Genomic DNA, 20,873 nt, shown 5'->3' on the forward strand with positions numbered 1-20,873 from the left:
CTAGGTGACACCACATGCCAAGTTTGAGGATCGGCCATGAATTTTCCTCATATTTGAGACTTATTTTGTTTCCAGCAAACATAACTTGTAAGGGGGGGCCAAAAGGTCTTTGGTCTAGCTAAATAGAGAGCTGTTGAACGCCATGCGACATCATTCAACTTCATCCAGAAGAGGCGTCTTCGTTTGCAACCCATGTCGTGTGGGGGCAGAGAGGACATGCCCCTTCCATCCTTGCAGAAGCCATTGGCCATCTTGGCAAATCATAAAATCTTTGTGGTAATGCTTCATGACCACGTCTTTCACTATCTCACAAAGCTTGATTTCAGTGGCAGCTGCCTTAGGCATGCTCGTTGGTTTCTTTTCTGCCATTGTCCATATTTCTCAGGGCGTTCCACTATGTCCATGCCTTCACAAGAAATGCCATTAAACGCGTAACATCCAAGAATGACTTTCTCGAACACCAATCGAGATTTACTCTCCCTTGGGATGGTTGCATCCAACATGTCAAACAGTGCCATGTAATGGAAGACTATCTCTCGAAACGGTGACAAAAAGGAGGAACCATATGAACGATTCATAATGTTCTATATGAATACAACTGGCCTCATCTGCTTGATGTTATTGAGGACAGTATCTCTAGGACTTGGAGCATTAGAGAATATGCTCTCTTCCATTAAGAACTTGAAACTAAAGAGGTCAATCACAACGAGCACCTCATTAGCGTCTTTGTGCAAGTCAATGATAGAAGTATCCTCCCAGTTTTTCATGATCGCGTTGAACTTGAATGAAGGCAAGCCAAGCTCATGGGCATATTTCATGAACCCGGCTGCCTACTTTCCCAATCTGCTCACGTGGGTAGCAAATAGGCGTGGGGCGAGCTATGGCAATGATCTTCACCTGTGGCAGGTTGCCTTCTTTACTCGCTAGTAAGTGGAGCAAGCCAGCCCAATGAAACCCCAAACGCGTACCATAATCCACGATATGCAACCTTCTCTTACCTGCCATGATCTGCATGATGGTCGTTGCTAAAAAAATGAATATCACGTTAACGAAGCAGCAAGCTTCAGAGTAAAGGTTGTAGGCCTTAAGGAGCTCCATAGTGGAGGGGTACTCTAACATAGGCAACCGCCAAAGCGGGCTCCCTGTGCCCAGTATCTGTGCCTCTAGCCCCTCGGCGAAACAATGAGCTAGTCGTTGGGTGACGTCCCCTGATGCTGAAGCATGTTGCTTGATCATCTTCAGTAGCTCACATGCTCTGATGTGATCGTCCACTGCAAGAGCCTGCGCACAAGAGATCAACAACCTGCGTATGTCGATCACATTGTTCCTCGACGCTTTGATCCTCCCGCTATTCCTGTTTCTCTTCTCCACTTCAGTAGTGTCAATGGTGACACGCTCCATGCCCTTGATGCAGGTCTCATAAGCATGCAACATCATTTTGTCAATCATCTCGTTGCCCACATTTCTCCTCTAGCTCATTGTTCATCATCACAGCTTTGTTGGTAGTTCTTACCTCCTCCTCTAGAAGGTGATCCTTGTTGCACCTTTTCTTGACCCTACTATCAATAATGTTGCTTTCCCTGATTTGATTCACCAGCTCATCCCTTCTAAAGATGTGGGTCTTTGGCAGGAGCATGTTGGCTTCTTCCATGCTCTTCAAGTATGCCCCCACCACACAGCTGCCCTTGGATAAGGGCGAATTGAGGGCGCTTTCGTCACCATGACCCTCATGCAAGAATTCGCTGGGCCCCTCGCTGTTGTTGGTGCTAGTGCCAAGGGAAGGGGATGAGAGGATCTGAGCAAAGGGCTGCTGAACCTGGAGTAGCGCAGGGTGGTCATTGAGCTCATCGCACTACGCCAGATTTGCACATCACTGCGGCATCATCACTGCCGGATTTGTGAGAACCGGCAGTGATGTACCTTCACTGCCGGTTATGAGCTTGAAAATAAAAAAATGATTGGGGCTGGACTAAAAACCGGCAGTGAAGGACCACATCACTGCCGGTTTGTGGCTTGAACCAGCAGTGTTTTGGCGGCCACTCATCACTGCCGGTTTAAGCCAAGAGCCGACAGTGATTGTGCTCTATCACTGTCAGTTCTAGCCAAGAACCGACGATGATAAGCCTACAACACAAAAAGGTTGCAGCCGTCCTCTCCTTCCTCCTCTCTTCCATCCCGAGAACAGAGGCGCACGTTTGGACCCTTCCCTCCATTGCTACGGCTGCTCTTCACCATGAAGCTAGTGCTTGGATTTTGAAGAATGGTTTGATCTTTTTGCTTTAAGGTTAGTAACAAGCTTCCACTCCTTTGATTTGTTGCTTAAGTAGCTTCGTTTTGATGGCTGCATTGCTTGATTCTCATTCTAGTTCTTTCTCCATTCTAGAGAGCACTTTTCCAATTGGACATTTGTGCAAGGCACAAATTATGGTGAATCCATCATCCAAAAGGTTGGTGTCTATGAACACATTTAAATTCCTAGCTAATTATTCCATGGTGGTCAAGATCATCATTGTTAGTATGTGATGCTATAATTAGTCCTTAAAAGTAGAGTAGAATAGTTGTTCTTCAATATTGTGCAATAATTGTTTTTTACTACGATTTTCAAATTACAGGGCCGGGGCTACCAATTTCAATTTTTCAATAATTAGTGTACAATAATGTTTTCCAAAAATGGTACTTTCGAGCTATAATTGTTGTTCATGAAGCTCGATTTCTTATTAATTCTTTGTAATTACTGTCTTAGTATTTTTTTGTGCAGAGATGGATCGAGAGTGGATGCGTCTGTCCCGAACGGACAAGCGGTACATGCATGGCGTCAGCTAGTTTATCACCGATGCCAAAGCCCATGTTGAGAATGGGAACCCTGTCTTCTGCCCATACAAAGATTGCAAGAATCATAGGAACTTTCGTCAAATTGAGTCTCTACGATCGCACTTGATTACCAGGGGGTTCATGCCAAACTATACGATATGGACTATGCATGGCGAGGTTGGTGTGAATGTTCTGCAGGAAAACGATGATGATGTGGACATGCGTGACGTAGCCATCCACGATGCTGACGAGGAATCCGGTGTCAACACGGAACCTATGGCCACAGTTAATAATGTGTTTAGGAACACGCTAGCGGACGACACCGAGGATAACGATGGCATTTCTCAGCTGCTACGTAATGTAGAGACCGGATGTCTTAGTGAAAGACAGCTGAGAAAGCTAGAGAAAATGAGACAAGATGACAAAACACCATTGTATAGGAATTGTCCAATGAAGCAAACTGGAAGCCGACATCATGCTGTTAGAGTTCAAATCGACAAACGGATTGAGCGATAAAGGCTTCGATCAGTTGTTAGGTATAATAAGGAAAATGCTCCTAGAAAAAACAGTTGCCAGAAAAGACATGCTGGCCAAGCAAATGATCTGCCCCATCGGCCTCGAGGTTGAAAAAATCCACGCGTGTTCCAATGATTGCATATTGTACCGTGGAGAAAAAATACAAAGACTTGGACAAGTGTCCCAAGTGTGAAGCTCCACAGTATAAGGAAGGGCCCATCAGATGAGGGTACCAAGACCAGAGGAGGTCCCGTAAAGGTCGTTTGGTATTTCCTATAGCTTCCCGGGTGCATAGGTGTTTGCATGTGCAAAGTCAGCCAAGCTGTTGCGCTGGCATGGCGAGAGCGTAAGAAAGATACAATGATGAGGCACCCCGCCGATGGGCATGACTGGAGGACTGTCAATACTATGTTCTATAAGGACATCGGTGGAGAGGTAAGGCACCTTTGGTTTGCTTTGAGCACAGATGGGATGAATCCTTTCGACCAGGTTAGAAGCAATCATAGCACCTGGCCAGTGACGCTCTGTATATACAACCTTCCACCTTGGGTCTGTATGAAGCGGTCGTACATCCAGATGCCACTACTGATCCAAGGGCCAAGACAGCCTAGGAATGACATCGATTGTGTTTCTGGAACCAGTGATCGATGAACTAGTGGAGATGTTTGAAAAGGGTGTGCCGGATGTTTGGGATGAGTACAAAAAGGAACATGTCACGATCTAGGGAGTACTTATTGCTACAATCACCGACCTGTCAGGTCGAGGTTCGTTGTCCGAAGAGAAGACAAAAGGCTATACTTTATGTGTCGAGTGCTTGGATGACACCGATGCGGTAAATCTACCAAATAACTCAAAGATAGTTTATATGGGACACCATAGGTTCCTACCTAAGGATCACCCTTACCGCAAGAACAAAAAAGATTTCAACGGTACTGTTGAGAAACGCTTAGCTCTAAAATATCGAGACGGGCCTACGATACTTCGAGAACTCAACAAACTAGAGGTTGTCCTTGGGAAGGAGGGCAATGCAGTAGCAGCGCCTGATGGGAGCGTTTGGAAGAAAAAAATCGGTTTTCTGGAAACTACCTTACTGGCCATTTCTGAGTGTACGCCACTGTCTTGATCCCATGCACATCACTAAAACATGTGCGCTAACACTCTTAACACCTTGATGGACACCATGGGGACATCGAAGGATTCACTAGCCACACGCCTAGATATGCAACACTTGGGAATCAGGAAGGAGCTGCATCCCATGGAGCTAGAGAATGGCCAGTTCGAACTTCCGGTTGCGTCATGGACATTGAAGAAGGAAGAAAAGCGTGCGCTTATTTCTTTCTTCAATGAACTCAAAGCCCCGACGAGCTACTGTGCAAACCCGAAGAGGCTAGTGAACATGAGAGAACTCAAGTTCAACTATGGCCCTATGAAGGCCCATGACTGTCATGTCATTATGACTCAACTGCTCCCTATTGCCCTACGTGGTATCCTCCCCCCAAAGGTCCGCGCCCCAATCATAAAGCTTTGCTCGTTCTTCAACGCGGTCTCAAAAAAGGTCATTGATGTGTCCACGCTAGAGTAGCTGCAGCGGGACATAGCCAAAACTCTTGTTAGGCTTGAGATGTATTTCCCACCGACTTACTTTGATATCTCATTGCATCTGCTCATTCATCTTGTTGACCAAATTAGAGCCCTTGGCCCAATGTACCTACATCAGATGTTTCCTTTCGAAAGATTGATGAAAGTTTTCAGAAGGTATGTTAGGAACAGATTTAGGCCAGAAGGGTGCATGGTTGAAGGATGGTCAACGGAGAAGGCCATTGAGTTCTGCACATATTATCTAGACATCAAAAGGGTCAGAGTTCTAGAATCTCGCCATGAGGGAAGACTACGTGGCAAAGGAACAATCGGGGAGAAATCTGTTACAGTAGACGACCCTATTTCTTTTAGACGGGCATAGTTCGTTGTTCTCCAGCAAGCCGAGGGTGTGATGCCATACATTGATGAGCACAGGCAATCGCTGCAAACTCTGTATCCGAGCAGGTCATAGGCTTGACTGGATAAAAAACATAAGGAGGAATTTGTCAGCTGGTTGCGACGTCGCTTGCTTGGAATAAAGTTGGGTAATCAACTGGACGCCTTAGCCAAGAGACCTTCGAGTACATATCTTAAGTACCAAGGGTATGAGATCAATGGATTCACTTTTTACACAAAAAAAGCAAGATGGAAAAAACACATACCAAAATTGTGTTCGTTTTGATGCTCACGACGAGAACGGCAACGTGCAGGCGACATACTATGGTTTCATAGAGGAGATATGGGAGCTAGCCTATGGTCCGTTGAAGGTAGCTCTTTTTCGCTACCAGTGGGTTCGGCTCGAGGAAATCAACACTAACAGCGAAGGGTTCACTACCGTTGATCTCACTAAGACCGCATACAGAGACGACCCCTTCGTCCTTGCAAGAGATGTTATATAAGTCTTCTATGCAAGGGACAACAAGACAAAAGGAAGGCTAAAAGTAGTCCTAGAAGGGAAAAGGAAGATTGTCGGTGTCGATGGAGTGACGGACGAAGAAGACTACAGGGGCTATCGGGAAATACCTCCATTCGGGGCGAACGTACCCCTACCTATCCTTCAAAAGGGTGACGAACCTGCTTACGTACGAATTGATCACAATGAGGCCCTCATTGTTGATGCACCTAAAGATAGTTAGATTATTGTTAACTATGTAATCATTATGCAGACGTTGTATCAGTAATTCGCACTGAATATTTAATTTATATTTTGTGCGCATCTCTATAATTTAATTATTGACTATGTAATCAAATATTAAGATGATGTTCACAAACACTATTATTTGATAATTATAGACCATTAATTAATTATCATAGAATTAAATAATCAAGACACAAATTTTTGTGTTATTTTAGAATATAAACTAACTGCATTATTTCTATTAATAAATAAATAAAGAAAAGCAAACTAAGCGAACTCCCTATCCTAGCTCAGCGGTTAAGGCCACGCACTCTATACTCTGAGACCCGCACTCGAATCCCAGGCGGGCCAAACTTTTTTGATTTTGCATTTATTATTTAGTAGTGCATTACAATGGGATAAAAGAAAAAAAATAAACCGAACTCCCTATCCTAACTCAGTGGTTAAGGCCGCGCACTCTCGACCCCGTGACCCGCGCTCGAATCTCAAGCGGGCCAAACTTTTTTTATATTTTTGGCAGGCTCCAAACCGATACTGTTTTTTTTATTTTTTTACCTAAAGTTGCGGCAGGGCCCTTCACTGCCGGTTTTGGTTTTAAAACTGGTAGTGATATCTTCTATCATAGTCGGTTGCTCAAACCGACACAGAAGGCCCAATTCACTGTCGGTTTTTAAACTAAAACCGATAGTGATGTGTAGATGCTCCTCACATGCCAACAGTGCTCCCATGACCACAACCGTTGGAACACTGCTCCCACCTATCCCAACAACTTTAGTTCAGAAATAAAAATGTACCACGACTGCTAGCCCCTATAAAATGGCCCTCGGCCAGGAGCTAGCCTCTCCATGCATGTTAGTTTTAGCCAGGCCTTATCAGCCATGATACAATGTTCTCCTCTCACAACAAACCACAGATATCGTTATATATATTCTGAAGATAGAGCAACGCCGAAGATTGGAGATGCCATGAGGTTCATAGAGCCATCTGCTATGGTGCCGAGTTGAATCTGATGTGCTCTGGACTGTACCAAGAAAAAGGCCATGTATAGCAGAGGCATGGATTCATCGATGCCACTTATTATCTCCAACCGGTATAGCTCGTAGACCACCTCGATGCTGTTGTTTGACCCTAGTTGGTGCTCGAAGAATGCTACTGAGGTGGTTAAATTATAATGTGTTGATACACACTGATGGTAACATTGACCTGTATGCAAATAGGTCTTTGTTATCGTATATGGAATTTTAGTGTAAGGTCTTTGTTATCGTATATGTAACTTATTTCTAATTTTTTGTAATTTTTTGATGTATTTCATTACTATCTAAATAAATATATCATTGTTGTTAAAACTTTCCCACTGTAGTATCTAAATAAATATATCATTTATATATATGCACATTCACTGTCGGTTCTATTTAGAAACCGGCAATGATAGTCACCTTCACTGTCGGTTCTATTTAAAAACCGGCAGTGATAGTACATTTCACTATCGGTTCTATTTAAAAACCGGCAGTGATGTCCATGCCCCCCTATATAAAACAAACTACCGGCCACATACATCGATCCCACCCACCCACGAACTCTCTCAGTCTCATTTCTCACATTTCACTCTCAGTTCTCAAGACATCCACTCTCTCTCTCTACGTGATTTGGTCATGGCTCCTGTATTTTTCAATGGTATTGATATGTTGTCTTCTCCAATATTCTATCTATATTCATTTGATCTATATTTATATTCATGTTTCTTTGCATTCTACATTTATATATATTCTTATTCCTTGCATTCGATCTATATTTAATTATGTTGCCACATTTTACTTGGAAGAATTTTTTGTGCATATATTTTATGTTCATTTTTTTGCATTTTATCGATCAGGTGGTACGAACAACGGACCTCCCCCACCACAAGAACCAGGTTTCCACCCTGGCGATGAGTCATTCGCTCCTAATGTGGCCATTCCACGGTTCCCTATTCCCGCTATTGTATGAAATATTTTCCAACATCTTTTGTTTTTTTATGCTAACAAATAACTGCAATTAGTTTAATATCATTGTTGCATGCATATATGTCGCAGACTATATCCCCAATAGATTGGCTGCGAATAGCACTTAGCTAGTTCTTTATCTCGGACATCGTCGAGAACACGGCATCTAATGCAAGTGGTCGGCTATGGACGTGTAAACTCAGTTTTTTCATCCCTGTGAGGGGTTCAAACCATCGGAACCATATCCACGGGACGGGAATACAGAGCCCGGACATGATAAGCGCCCAATTAAGTGTCGTGCGCATTTGTTTAGAGGCACTTCGACGTATTTGCTATGATGTGCCTGATTTCTCGCACTTCAAGGCACTTGCTTTGAATGCTGGTGATATCCCCGTCCCGCAAGCAAGCGAATGGTTTGCGAGCTACAACCATGCGGATGTGGTAAAATGGTCACTTATACCTGAGTCGTGGTTATTTGTTGTTTATTATTGTAATAACATTCCCTAATTTTTTTCTTTTTCTCCACATGCAGATTGCACTACAGGACCTTACCTATGCTGCATGTGGCTTGTGGGCCGTTCTAGACCAAGCTACGGAGCAACTCGGGTACAATTGGGACTTCTACAATGGAAACCTCGGCCAGGTCACTATAGAAGGACGCCAGTACTGCATAAGGATTACTAACAGGGGCAGTGGTCGTTCAGTAGGTTACATCTATGACCGACCATTCTTTCGGTATTGTGAGGCAAGAGAGAGTGCACTCATACGGGCATTGGACTTCATTGATACAAGCGGATACATGATCCGTGACAACAATTACCATATATGGCTACAGAGGCATGTTAGTATACGTGGCCTGATCGATCCCGACAGTGATTCCGATAGTAATTAATGTTTATTTAGCTAGGTTTTTAAGGTCATAGTTTAATCGGGTTCTAATTTTAATATGTACGGCTTTGTGTGTTTAATTATTATCATGCATGTAATTCATGTAACATTCCGGTGTCGTATTGATCTCAAACTTTTTCTTAGGCTTGCACGTGCCACGTGTGAAGGAAACACCAAGTTTGGGATTTTTCGGAGATGGTTTGCTACTTTTCTGAGGTTTAATTGAATTTCCACGCGACGACGCCGTTTAATTATAGGGTGAACTGAGTCTAGCCACGAAAAGATCCAGAATGGTGCCAAACTTTTACACAGGCTCTAATGTGCCCTAGGGATAAGAATTTTGTGGAGGTGGATGAACAAATCTATTGGGTCCAGGATGAAATTCACCCTCTTTTGTCTCTTTTGGCACAGAGAAAAATATAATAAATTAAAAAATGAACAGAAAAACCTAAGATCCTATGTGGGGTCTTAATTTGGGTGTACATGCTTGCGAAAAAAATTTCAAGCCATTTCGACATAGGCGGAGTATACATGCTTCACAGAGGTACATGTGCCCTTTCATCGAACCATGACTATACACATAGGTTATCAAGGTTCTGTGGTTCATAGGCATTCCGGTGTCATATTGTTCTCAAACTTTTTCTTAGGCTTGCACGTGCCACGTGTGAAGGAAACACCAAGTTTGGGATTTTTCGGAGATGGTTTGCTACTTTCTGAGGTTTAATTGAATTTTCGCGCGACGACACCGTTTAATTATAGGTTGAACTGAGTCTACCCATGAAAAGATCTGAAATGGTGCCAAACTTTTTACACAAGCTCTAATATGCCCTAGGGATAAGAATTTTGTGGAGGTGGATGAAAAAATCTATTGGGTCCAAGATGAAATTCACCCTCTTTTGTCTCATTTGGCATAGAGAAAAATATAATAAATAAAACAATGAATAGAAAAACCTAAGATCCTGTGTGGGGTCTTAATTTGGGTGTACATGCTTGCCAAAAAAATTTCAAGTCATTTCGACATAGGCGGAGTATACATGCTTCACAGAGGTACATGTGCCCTTTCATCAAACCATGACTATACACAAAGGTTATCAAGGTTTCTGTGGTTCATAGGCATTCCGGTGTCGTATTGGTCTCAAACATTTTCTTAAGCTTGCACGTGCCACGTGTGAAGGAAACGCCAAGTTTGGGATTTTTCGGAGATGGTTTGCTACTTTCTGAGGTTTAATTGAATTTCTGCGCAATGACACCGTTTAATTATAGGTTGAACTGAGTCTACCCACGAAAAGATCCAGAATGGTGCCAAACTTTTACACAGGCTCTAATGTGCCCTAAGGATAAGAATTTTGTGGAGGTGGATGAAAAAATCTATTGGATCCAAGATGAAATTCACCCTCTTTTGTCTCATTTGGCACACAGAAAAATATAATTAATAAAATTGATTAGAAAAACCTAAGATCCTGTGTGGGATCTTAATTTGGGTGTACACGCTTGCCAAAAAAATTCAAGCCATTTTGACATAGGAATACATATGCTTCTATTTATTCAGTATATAAAAGAATTTTTTTAATATATATAAACATCACTGTCGGTTTCAAAAAACCGGCAGTGATGAGAAGAAACCGATAGTGATGCTTGTTATCACTGTCGGTTTATTTTGAAAACCGGCAGTGATATATAAAAAAATAAAAAATAAATGTGCCAACCCTCGGGTTTGAGCTCGGGTCTCGGGCTACATAGTTCAGACACTTAACCGCTGCGCTAGTATAGGATGTGTGCCAAGGTTTATTTATTTTATCTTTTTGACCTTTAGACCGCTTAATAAATTATAAAATTAAACCAAAAAATTGGGCCGCCGGGATTCGAACACGGGTATCGGGGGCAAAGTTGCGGGGTCTTAACCATTGATCTAGTAGGAGGTATTCGAAAGAAGTGGAAAAGATAAGTTACTTATGTTGTAACCGCTACACGGAAATCACTGCCGGTTTAAAGAATGGCCCGACAGTGATGTCTAGAAGAGCAACAGTATTGTTGGCCCCCTCGATCTCTGGTACGTAGCATATCATATACTACGGTCTTCATGACAACGAAACAACGACCAAGATGCATCGCCACATATAATCCAAGGGACGATGTAAGCAAAACGAGGTCATACAATGCAACATCCAATATGTAAGCAAATAAAACGAGGTCATGCAAGGTGATGATGATCAAACAAAGGATTCGACGACACGGTTTTTTTCAGCACCAGTAAATTATTACATCAACCTAAGACATCGATTAATCACTAGTGCTATTAATTACTACCGGTGTTGCTGCATGCGTCGTCCCCTTGCTGCCGGTGCTCCTCTTCGCGCTTCTTTAGCTCAGCCCTACGCTGGCGCCATTCCACGTCCATCACGAGACGCCGCTCGGTCTCCTCCTCCTCCTCACGGCGGCGCTCCTCCTCCTTAGATATCTCGATGACGCGCTTCAGGATGCAGTCGTTGGTGTCCTTCTGTGTGATGGCGCGGAGGTGCTGGTCCTCCTCCTCCTTCCGTGCCGTCTCCAATGAGTTGAAGACGACCTCCTCCACCAGAAGAGGTTCTGATTCCTCCTCTGATGCGGTCTCACGGTCCGGATCGTCCTCGAGGTTCACCTCGAGGTCCGATTCGAACGACGATGATGATGTCGGTGGAGGCATCGGGGGCCGATGTGAGGACGATGGGTTTAGCATCGCCCATGTTGTCTTCAAGTGGTGAGGCATTGTGGCGGTGGGTCGAGGGCCGAGGCAAGGTGTGCGTGGGAAGGGTGCTTCGCTTTCTTGATGCGCGGTGGTGCAATGGCGGCCGACTGTGTGCATGGGGGCCTGGCTTATATAGGTGTGTCGGTGGGTGGAACTGATCACGGTGCAATAACTCGCACCCCTCGGAAGACGGAGCGCGCCTGCGTTGGGAACCACCATTGAACGCGCCATTGCGCCTACGTTGGGAAGATGGAGCGCACCTGTGTTGGGAACCGGCGGCGCGAGCAGCCGATGGACTCTTGGGAAAACGCGGCGTCTCTTCATGGGGAGCTGAAGGGCCGCGACCAGTCTAAGGACCAGGAAAATAGCGGCTCTTCATGGGAACCGCGCGACCAACGTGGCCGGGGAGTTGAAGGGCCAACGCGCAAAGCAGGGACAGATAATCACTCAAAGGAATAAATTCCTTCAAACTTTCCGAAATCAGGTGATAGCTCAATGGTTTGTCCGCTGCTCTGGAAGTTGTAGGCTTCGGTTCGATTCAGGGATGCAACACATTTATTTTATCTTTTTAACCTTTAGACCGCTTAATAAATTATAAAATTAAACCAAAAAATTGGGACACCTGGGATTCGAACACGGGTATCGGGGGCTAAGTTGCGGGGTCTTAACCGTTGAGCCAGTAGCAGGTATTTGAAAGAAGTGGAAATGATAAGTTACTTATGCTGTAACCGCTACACGGAAATCACTGCCGGTTTAAAGAATGGCTCGGCAGTGATGTACCCCCATCACTGTCAGTTCCAACTTACAACCGGCAGTGATGTACCCACATCACTATCGGTTTCTAATTAGAACCGGCAGTGATGAGGTCTGGTATAAAAGGCCGCCGCGGGTTGAAATTATCCAAATTTCAACCCAGCGCTAACCATTCCCAGTGCTCCTCTTCTTCGACGCCGACGCCCGTGCACCGCTCCACAACGGAGCGCCCGTCCATCGCCCCCCGCACTGCCGTTCCTAGCCCCGCGCTCCTCTTCTTCGACGCCGACACCCGTGCACCGTCCCACGCCGGAGCACCCGTCCACCGACCCCCGCGCCGCCATTCCTAGCCACGCGCTCCTCTTCTTCGATGCTGACGCCTGTGCACCGCCCCACGCCAGAGCACTCCCCACCACGCTGGAGCACTCCCCACGCCGTCCACCGCCCCACGTCGGAGCACCATCGAGGCCTTTACGAGCGCGCGGACAGCTGCTTTCCCACCCCCACGGTGAGTGCTGGCTCACTGCCCGCTAAGTGTTTGATGAAATGGACAGCTATTTTTTATTGTTTTCGGAGGCACAAGAAATGGACTTAATTTTTTTTAAATAGTTTTAAAGATGAAGAATGTATGCAACTCTATCCATTGCAGGCTATGCAATGTCACTGATCCAAACACATTTTTTATTCCTCATGTCTGCAGGCTATTAAAATCACCTCTGTTTTTTGAGATAATCTCACTTTGTAATAGCTAGTCCATAGTCAGATAAAACAGGTTCACTACCATCTACAATCTAATCTCACTTCGTAATAGCTAGTCTGGTTCTGGTGTTATCTACAATCTCATCTTAATTAATTTTACAATCCTTAGGTTTATTGAATCCCTAGCTAGGATCTGACCTTGATATGGTCCTTGAAATATGTTTGTAGAAACTTTCTGGTGTTTTGATAGGGTCCTACTTTATTTGACTGGTCATGTTGGTTAATTACAATGACTTGCCTATTTCCTTTCTGTTGTAGATGTTTTGCTTTGACCTTTCATCTAATATTTTCTTATATATACTACAAGAAATTATTTATTTCTTATATAAGTTTTAGTATGTTTTAAAAATAATGCTATTTTCATAGACCATATAACTTGAATAATAACTCTTGTTCAGTGAGTTACCATTACCACTTACCACATGCCTAATTTACTTAAATGTATAGGCAACCATGGCATGGTATGTAGTGCATGTTGGTCACATGTCTGAGATTTATCGAACCTGGGAAGATTGCTATGCTCAAGTCAATCGCTACCCTGGTAATTTGCACAAAAAAATACAACACAGAAGTTGAAGCTTTGAGGGCCTACTATAGTCATCCGGCCTACCTTGCAAACCATGGCCAACCAGCCTACTATGATCCAATGAATGTAAACCATGGCCATCCGCTGGCACTAGAGATCGAAGAGAAGCCACCCGCCGGAGATGTGAAGATTAGGATAATTGCTCCTTGGTCTTGGAAAGATGTCATGCTTTTATTTTTGGCTATGGTCATCGTTTTTCTTATTTGGAAGTTGATGTAGGCTTAGTTTCATAGAAGAGTAGGTGGACTTTGTCGTATGTGGTCAATCAAACAATGAATTTGTTCTAGGTGAACATATGCTATTATTTGACTTTGTTGTATGTGGACTTATTATTAGACTTTGCATTAAACATATTATATATATGAACATATGCTATTAGTAGTTGTCCGCGGCCAAAACTAACCATGATCATGTCACAACAATGACTCATCGTCGCCTGTTATCCCGTCGCTGAAGAACTGATCGGCAACAAGAAGCGGCTGATATCGCTGGGACGGGAGAGCCACAAGATTCGACAAATGGTGATGGTGTCAATCAGGTCGGTGAGAACAAGCAGCCATGGACCCCGTCCAGCCTGCTCGATCTGGGTCAAAATGACCAAGATGGCCAGGTAACTTTGGTATCATGTCACTATGTAGCCACACACGCTAATCAATTGAGAGGGTCATAGCTTACTTGGTGTCTCTAGCAGGAGCCTCCGTCGGCCGAGGAGCCAGAGGGTTCGCGTACTAGGAAGGCCAGATCCAAGCGAGGCGTGTCAAAGATTCCTGTTGGTAGGAATGCACACTGGCACATTACTGAGTTTGATGAATTCGGGGATCCACTCTCACCACCTATAGCTTTGACCAAATACAAAACTATCCTCGGGTTACTTGTTAGGGACTTCATCCCGATTAAGTATAGGAAGTGGATTGGGAAAGATGATGACCGGTGGAGGGTTCCCAAAAGCGAGAAGGATTACATATAGGATGTCAAGATCCCAGAGTATTTCACTTTCCCAGCCGAGTATGATAGGAAGTTAGTTAAGAAAAAAGCAAAAGAAATCATGGGGACATGCTTCAAGAATTTTAAGGGGACACTGTACAAGAATTTTGTCCTCCAAAATAAAGAGCCAGATTTCGATGGTGGACAGTTTAGCAAGCAGAAGGACTTCTGGTAGAATTTCAAGGAATACAGGTTATCCGAGGGGTACTTAGAACTAAGCAGGAAGAATAAGGAGAATTCACATAAAGCGATGAATCCTCATCATCTCGGCTCTCATGGCTACGCCAAAAAGATGCCAGAATTTGAAGCAGAACTTCAAAAGATGGATCACCTTGCTGAGGAAGACGTTTAGGTTGAGACCGCCGATTGGGAGCCTAGATCGGTATTATACTTAATGGGGAGAAATGTACGGCACGCCGAGGACGGGAGCTTTAGCTCCTCAAATCAACCCATGAGCGAACTCATCCAGAGGATCTCCCAAGTAACTGAGGAGGTGAGGCAAGGGACTCGCACTTCTAATAGGGAGAAAGACGTGCTCACCCAAGCACTCGGAACCAAGGAGCACCCTGGTCGCACTAGAGGAACCGGTGTTGTTCCTTGGAAACTAGCATTCCCCTAAGAATCTAACACTTACCGGAGCCGCTCGAGGGGTAGAGTGGAACATGAGGCAGAGTATTTGAGGAGACTAAAAGAGATGGAAGACAGAATGGAAGCACGGATTGAGGCGACCGTTGAAGCGTGAGTCGAGCAAATTTTGCTGTCCAAGGGGTTAGTAGTACCACAAAACCCTACTCCTAGTGCCTTTAGCCCACAGTTTAGGGGTCGCAGCAACTGCGGATCGACCCCGCTCGACGAAGAAGAGGCGAATGTGCCTCATCCAGTGGATGACATCACTGAACCCATCAATGTCAGGTTGTACATCCATCAGGAATGGACAAAGGACAAGGTGGCGCTCGGCCAGGCCTGGCCTGTGGGAGATGGGACAATTAATGGCCACCCAATTCCACTAGGGTACGCTCGCGTCACCATTGACAGAATACTTGATAAGAAGTTTAACAAGATACCCATTGAGTACCCCGTAGCGGAAGACAGGCCGAAACTTGGTCAAAACAAGGGATCTCAAGTGGCCTGGCGCAAACGCTTCATTAAGCTTGACCATCAATTGTCCTCTGATGATGAGGACGACTACGAGTCTTCGCCCACCCGCGATGATCACTCACCATCTCCAAACAGAGATCACTCCCCTCCTCATCCGGAGCCATCACCCCCGAGAAGACAGAGGTCTCCTTCTATTCCTCCTCGTCCGACTCCATCTTCATCAGCCCCGAGAAAAGAGACTCCTCCTCCTCCTCCTCCCCCTCCTCCATCTTCATTAGCGCCGGGAAAATAGAATTCTCGTCGTCATCCTCCTCCTCCACCACCTCAGCCCAAAACAAGATCAAGGACATCCTCACAATCGCAGAAAAGATCCTTGGATTCGGTCGCTAATGCTCCCAAAGTGGACCAACAGAAAAGAAAAAGGTCGTTCAGTGGCAGCGTTACCACCTTGATGAAAGAAAAATTTACAGCACACATCTCGAAGGAAGATTGTGTTAGTTTCTTCAATCTCTGTGCCTCACTGCCTTCGTATATGTTGAAGTCCGAATTCGAAAGGCAAACACAGAATAAATACGCTACAACAAGAGACGAAGAAATACATAATAAAGATTTAAGGAACATACAGAAGTATGTCGAAGACAACCCAGGATTAACCATGGAAGAGGCCGCGAACATCTATTATGATGTACAAGGGACGGGAACACCGGCAATGAAGTATGAAAGGGGCAATCTTTTGGTTCCCGATGACGAGTATAAAAATCTGACAACATATATGCGCCAGTTGCATGAATATTACATGGCTCAAGCAACAGAGACGGACGACTTTGGTTTTGAGGTTATTATCCGTTCGCCACATGTTTTCCATTATCCCGAAGAAGAGAAGTTCGATGTCGAGTGGGAGTGCTTGTTCCAGCTATACTAGAAACATGATCTCGATGTTCAAATGTTGACGCTGTGGACTATGTAAGTACCCTACACGCGCGATATTACAATTAACTACTCTCTCGAGACAAATTGTTAACTTTTGAGCACTTCCCATGATTTTATGTAGGTGTATATAAAAATTTTTCATTGTAAAAAGCAAATGGGATTACATAGGCTTAAGGATGGCAACGGGTCGGGTTCGGATCGGGTGGAGTCTCCGTGCACCCAAAACCGAAACCCGAAATCGAAACCCGAACCCGCCCCGAAAACCAATTCGGGTGGAAATCCATCACCAAAACCAAACCCGCGGATACCCGAAACCCGAACGGATACCCGAAACCCGAATGGATACCCGAAACCCGCGGATATATATACACATATTCACATGTATAAATAAGAGGCAACAAATAATAAATATTTTCATGAGTCAACTTTAAATAAATTTAATAATCTAAGTAAACAAATTATTATTAGTATATTATAAAACATAAGTTTTAATTCCAAATGATTTATTTCGGATATCCATTGGATATCCACGGGTGGAAAACCAAACCCGAAACCAAACCCGATTGGTTTCGGGGCCCCGAACCCGAAAACCGTGGGTTAAAAACCATCCCCAAATCCGAACCCGCAGAACCCGAAACCCGTGGATATCCGCACCAAACCCGATCCGTTGCCATCCTTACATAGGCTTCTTGGACCCCTTGCGAGTCAATGAGAGGACACGTCTAGGCCTCTATGCATGTGACGTGGAAGACCTGAAACAAAGATTGATTGCTGTTTTCGATGAATTCACGATGAAAAAAAAACCCACATACTTCTAGCCCACAACTGTGAGTATGTGTTCTCGGCTTTTAATTTTATGCTTCTTTTTTCGTTAAGATTATTCGATAATTAGGATTCTGTGATTGTAGCAACCATTTCGCCTTCATTTGTGTCAATCTTGCCAAAAATCTGATCGAGGTGTGGGACTCGAAGAAAAAACCATTTCATTATCTGGATGCACTGGTGGCAGTGCTGAATTAGTAAGCGATCCTAATAACATATTATTTTCTAATCACACATACCGCTTTCTAATGTTTTTCCCTTTAATGTTGCTCAGTGTCCGAAGAAGACATATCGGTGGGACGCCGGTCCCATTCAAGGTTGTCGAAATGGAGGGGAAGTACATGTCACAACCGGCGGGAAACAATGAATGCGGGTTTTATGTAATGTGGGCAATGCTTCGCTACATCGGTGGGAAATCGGAAGAAGCCGATAAGTTGGTGTGTATAATCCCCATTTCATTTATGTCTGTTAATAATTCAACAAAATGATTTACTGTTCCTCTTTGGATATCATCTATTTTGAACGACAGCGCAAGAAATATAACCACCAAAGGCTATTAGACATGGAGATCGTCGCACTGCAATCCGTGAGCTCGCAAAGTTCATCTTAGCCGAGGTATTGGAAAAAGATGGAGTATTTTCCATTGCACAATCCGTGAGGTACAAGGACCAGTATGGCCCAGAGCGGCTCGCCAGATTATTGTAAGAAGTCCGAGAAGCATTGTACAATCTGTGAAGTCCGAGAACATTTCTTCTTTGTTTTGAGGGATCGAGATCTGGATAAGAACATTTGAACTGTAACCGTAACATTTGTAATGTTTAATATTGATGGACCTGTAGTCTACGTAGCGTATATAAAGCGAAACCCGATTCCACGAAAAAATATAAATTAAAATCAATTATAAAACAATAAAATGTGAATGGGCCATCACTGCCGGTTAGCAACGAACCGGCAGTATTGTCGTAACCATCACTGCCGGTTATCAACAAACCGACAGTGTTGGATTTCTCAACACTGCCGGCTTGAGCCATGAACCGACAGTGTTGTCTTGCTCAACACTGCCAGCTTGAGCCATGAACCGACAGTGTTGTCTTGCTCAACACTGCCGGCTTGAGCCATGAACCGACAGTGTTTTCTTGCTCAACACTGTCGGCTTGAGCCATGAACCGATAGTGTTTTCTTGCTCAACACTGCCGGCTTGAGCCATGAACCGACAGTGTTGGATTTCTCAACACTGTCAGCTTGAGCCATGAACCGACAGTGTAGGCTTGCTCAACACAGTTGGCTTGAGCCAAGAACCGACACTCTTGAAGCAACTATCACTGTCGGTTGGGACTACAAACCGGCAGTGTTTTCAACTAGACACTGTCGGGTGGAGCCAGGAACCGACACTGTTTCATGTAGATCAGTGTCGGTTTTTAAGAACCGACAGTGATGTCAACCCCACATCACTGTCGGTATGCCACTGTCGGTTCAAAATCCGACAATGAAAGAGGTTTTTGAACCGACAGTGATGTCCAGATCTAGGGTAGTGTCGTTAATGTGGTCCTCCATGAGCATGCGTGAGATGGAAGGGAGCATCATGTCATTATTAGGGACATGATGCCGGACCTCATTGCTGACACTGGGCTTCTGGGGAAGGTCAAGGAAGACTGGTGGGGATGCTGGTGGCTGCTCCATAAGATCCTTGATGAAGAATTCCTCCGGTGAGGTGGCCATGGTGATCAATGGTAGCGTGGTAGCCTTTTCGTTAATTTATATCATAATGTGAAGAACATAAGACTTTTGGTTAATGATGCCTACGATCAGAGTGCAAAAGACGATGGTTGACTGTAACCCCAATGCTGCTTGGATGGGGACACCATGGCTCGATATTTCCAATGCTGCTTGGATAATGGTTGCAAAAGCTAGCTATACACAGGGCACATCGAAAAAATATTTTAGAAAAGATCATCGTAACAAGCCCCATTTCTTTTACCTAGTGAAAATGACAAAACAAGAAGATACAGTCGTCTGATGCAAAATATATTTAAATAGGCCTTCACAGCTAACGTAAAGTAATAGTGAACAGGAAAACAGAGAAATAGAGGAGCAGAGTTTGAACGCCAGCAATAAACAGCTTAGTTAGGTGTTTATAATTGTTGGCAAATGTGAAAGAAAATGAAGCACGGACATGAAATGCCAATATTCAAGAAGCGACTATTGAGCTCTGCTACATTAGTTAGTATACAAGATGGGTAAAAGCGCAGGTCAGCTGTGAGACAGACGCCATGAAAGGAACCGCTTTCCCACTGCCATGCTCCGATGCAAAAGATATTTTTCTTGCAACGATCTCTCTCTGCGGTGTTTACAATACTGTGGCCTATTCGGTAGAACGGTCAAAGAAGCGCTTTTCAAATAAACAAAATTAGAGGTCAAAATAAGTTGGTTTGACCTAGTTTCCGCATTTTATTACTGTTAGAGTAAATAGGAATACTATCATATTGTTTAACCAAGTGGGATGTTAGTCCTATATATCCCATATAATTAGCCCATGAGGCCCAATACAATACATCCAACTATCCTGCCAATTCTATTCTTCTGCATGGTATCATTTGTCTAGGTTTAGATCCTAACCCTAGCCGCCGCCACTTCCGCACCTCGCGCACTCGGGGGTAGCGCCCCTATTTAGGTGCCCGATCCTATTGATGCGGCTGCTATCGTCGTCAGGCAGCAGATCAGGCCTTCCCACGATGGCACGCCACCTGGTCGACATCTTCGCGCTTGCTGTGGAGGACGCTGAGCATCAACTCACACGCGCCGCCGTGATGGTGGCCCGGGCCACGTCGACCCCAACACCGAGCCGCCAGGGTGATGGCTAGCCAATCTATGTCGGCGCCTTCGACCCCGCGCAATCGTGACTCATCGTGCGCCCCGTGCTACTCGATCGTGTCACACTGCTACCGCTAGGCTAGGTGCTGCATTGTTGGGTACACCCGATCCCCTGCTGTTGTATCTTTTTGGTTTGCCCGATCACTGATCGGGATTGAGTCGCCCACCGCCCGTCGAGCTCACGTGTACTACTCCGGCATCTGAATCGACTTCACTAGCATCTGCATCTTCGACTGTGCGGCCTGGCCGAGGCATGCGATGCCGAGGGGACACCTTCCTACGCCGCTTCTTGGTCATTCAGTCTGCACGTCTACATCGTTGGTTCATCATCGCCACGAACTGATCAGGATGCCTCTACCGACTTCTTCCATCATCGCTCCACCTCGCACGTACTCGGTTCGTACAACTGATTATGCACGGTTCAACCGGCTC

General features: G+C 44.8%; 1 pseudogene; it reads right to left on the reverse strand.

Annotated features, from left to right (window-relative positions):
- Positions 1-160: 160 nt before the first annotated feature.
- On the reverse strand, positions 161-20,738 carry LOC136489836 (scarecrow-like protein 9; annotated as a pseudogene).
- Between the last annotated feature and the right edge of the window lie 135 nt (positions 20,739-20,873).

The sequence above is a fragment of the Miscanthus floridulus genome, chromosome 10 (assembly GCF_019320115.1).
Source record: "Miscanthus floridulus cultivar M001 chromosome 10, ASM1932011v1, whole genome shotgun sequence".
Classification (NCBI taxonomy): domain Eukaryota; kingdom Viridiplantae; phylum Streptophyta; class Magnoliopsida; order Poales; family Poaceae; genus Miscanthus; species Miscanthus floridulus.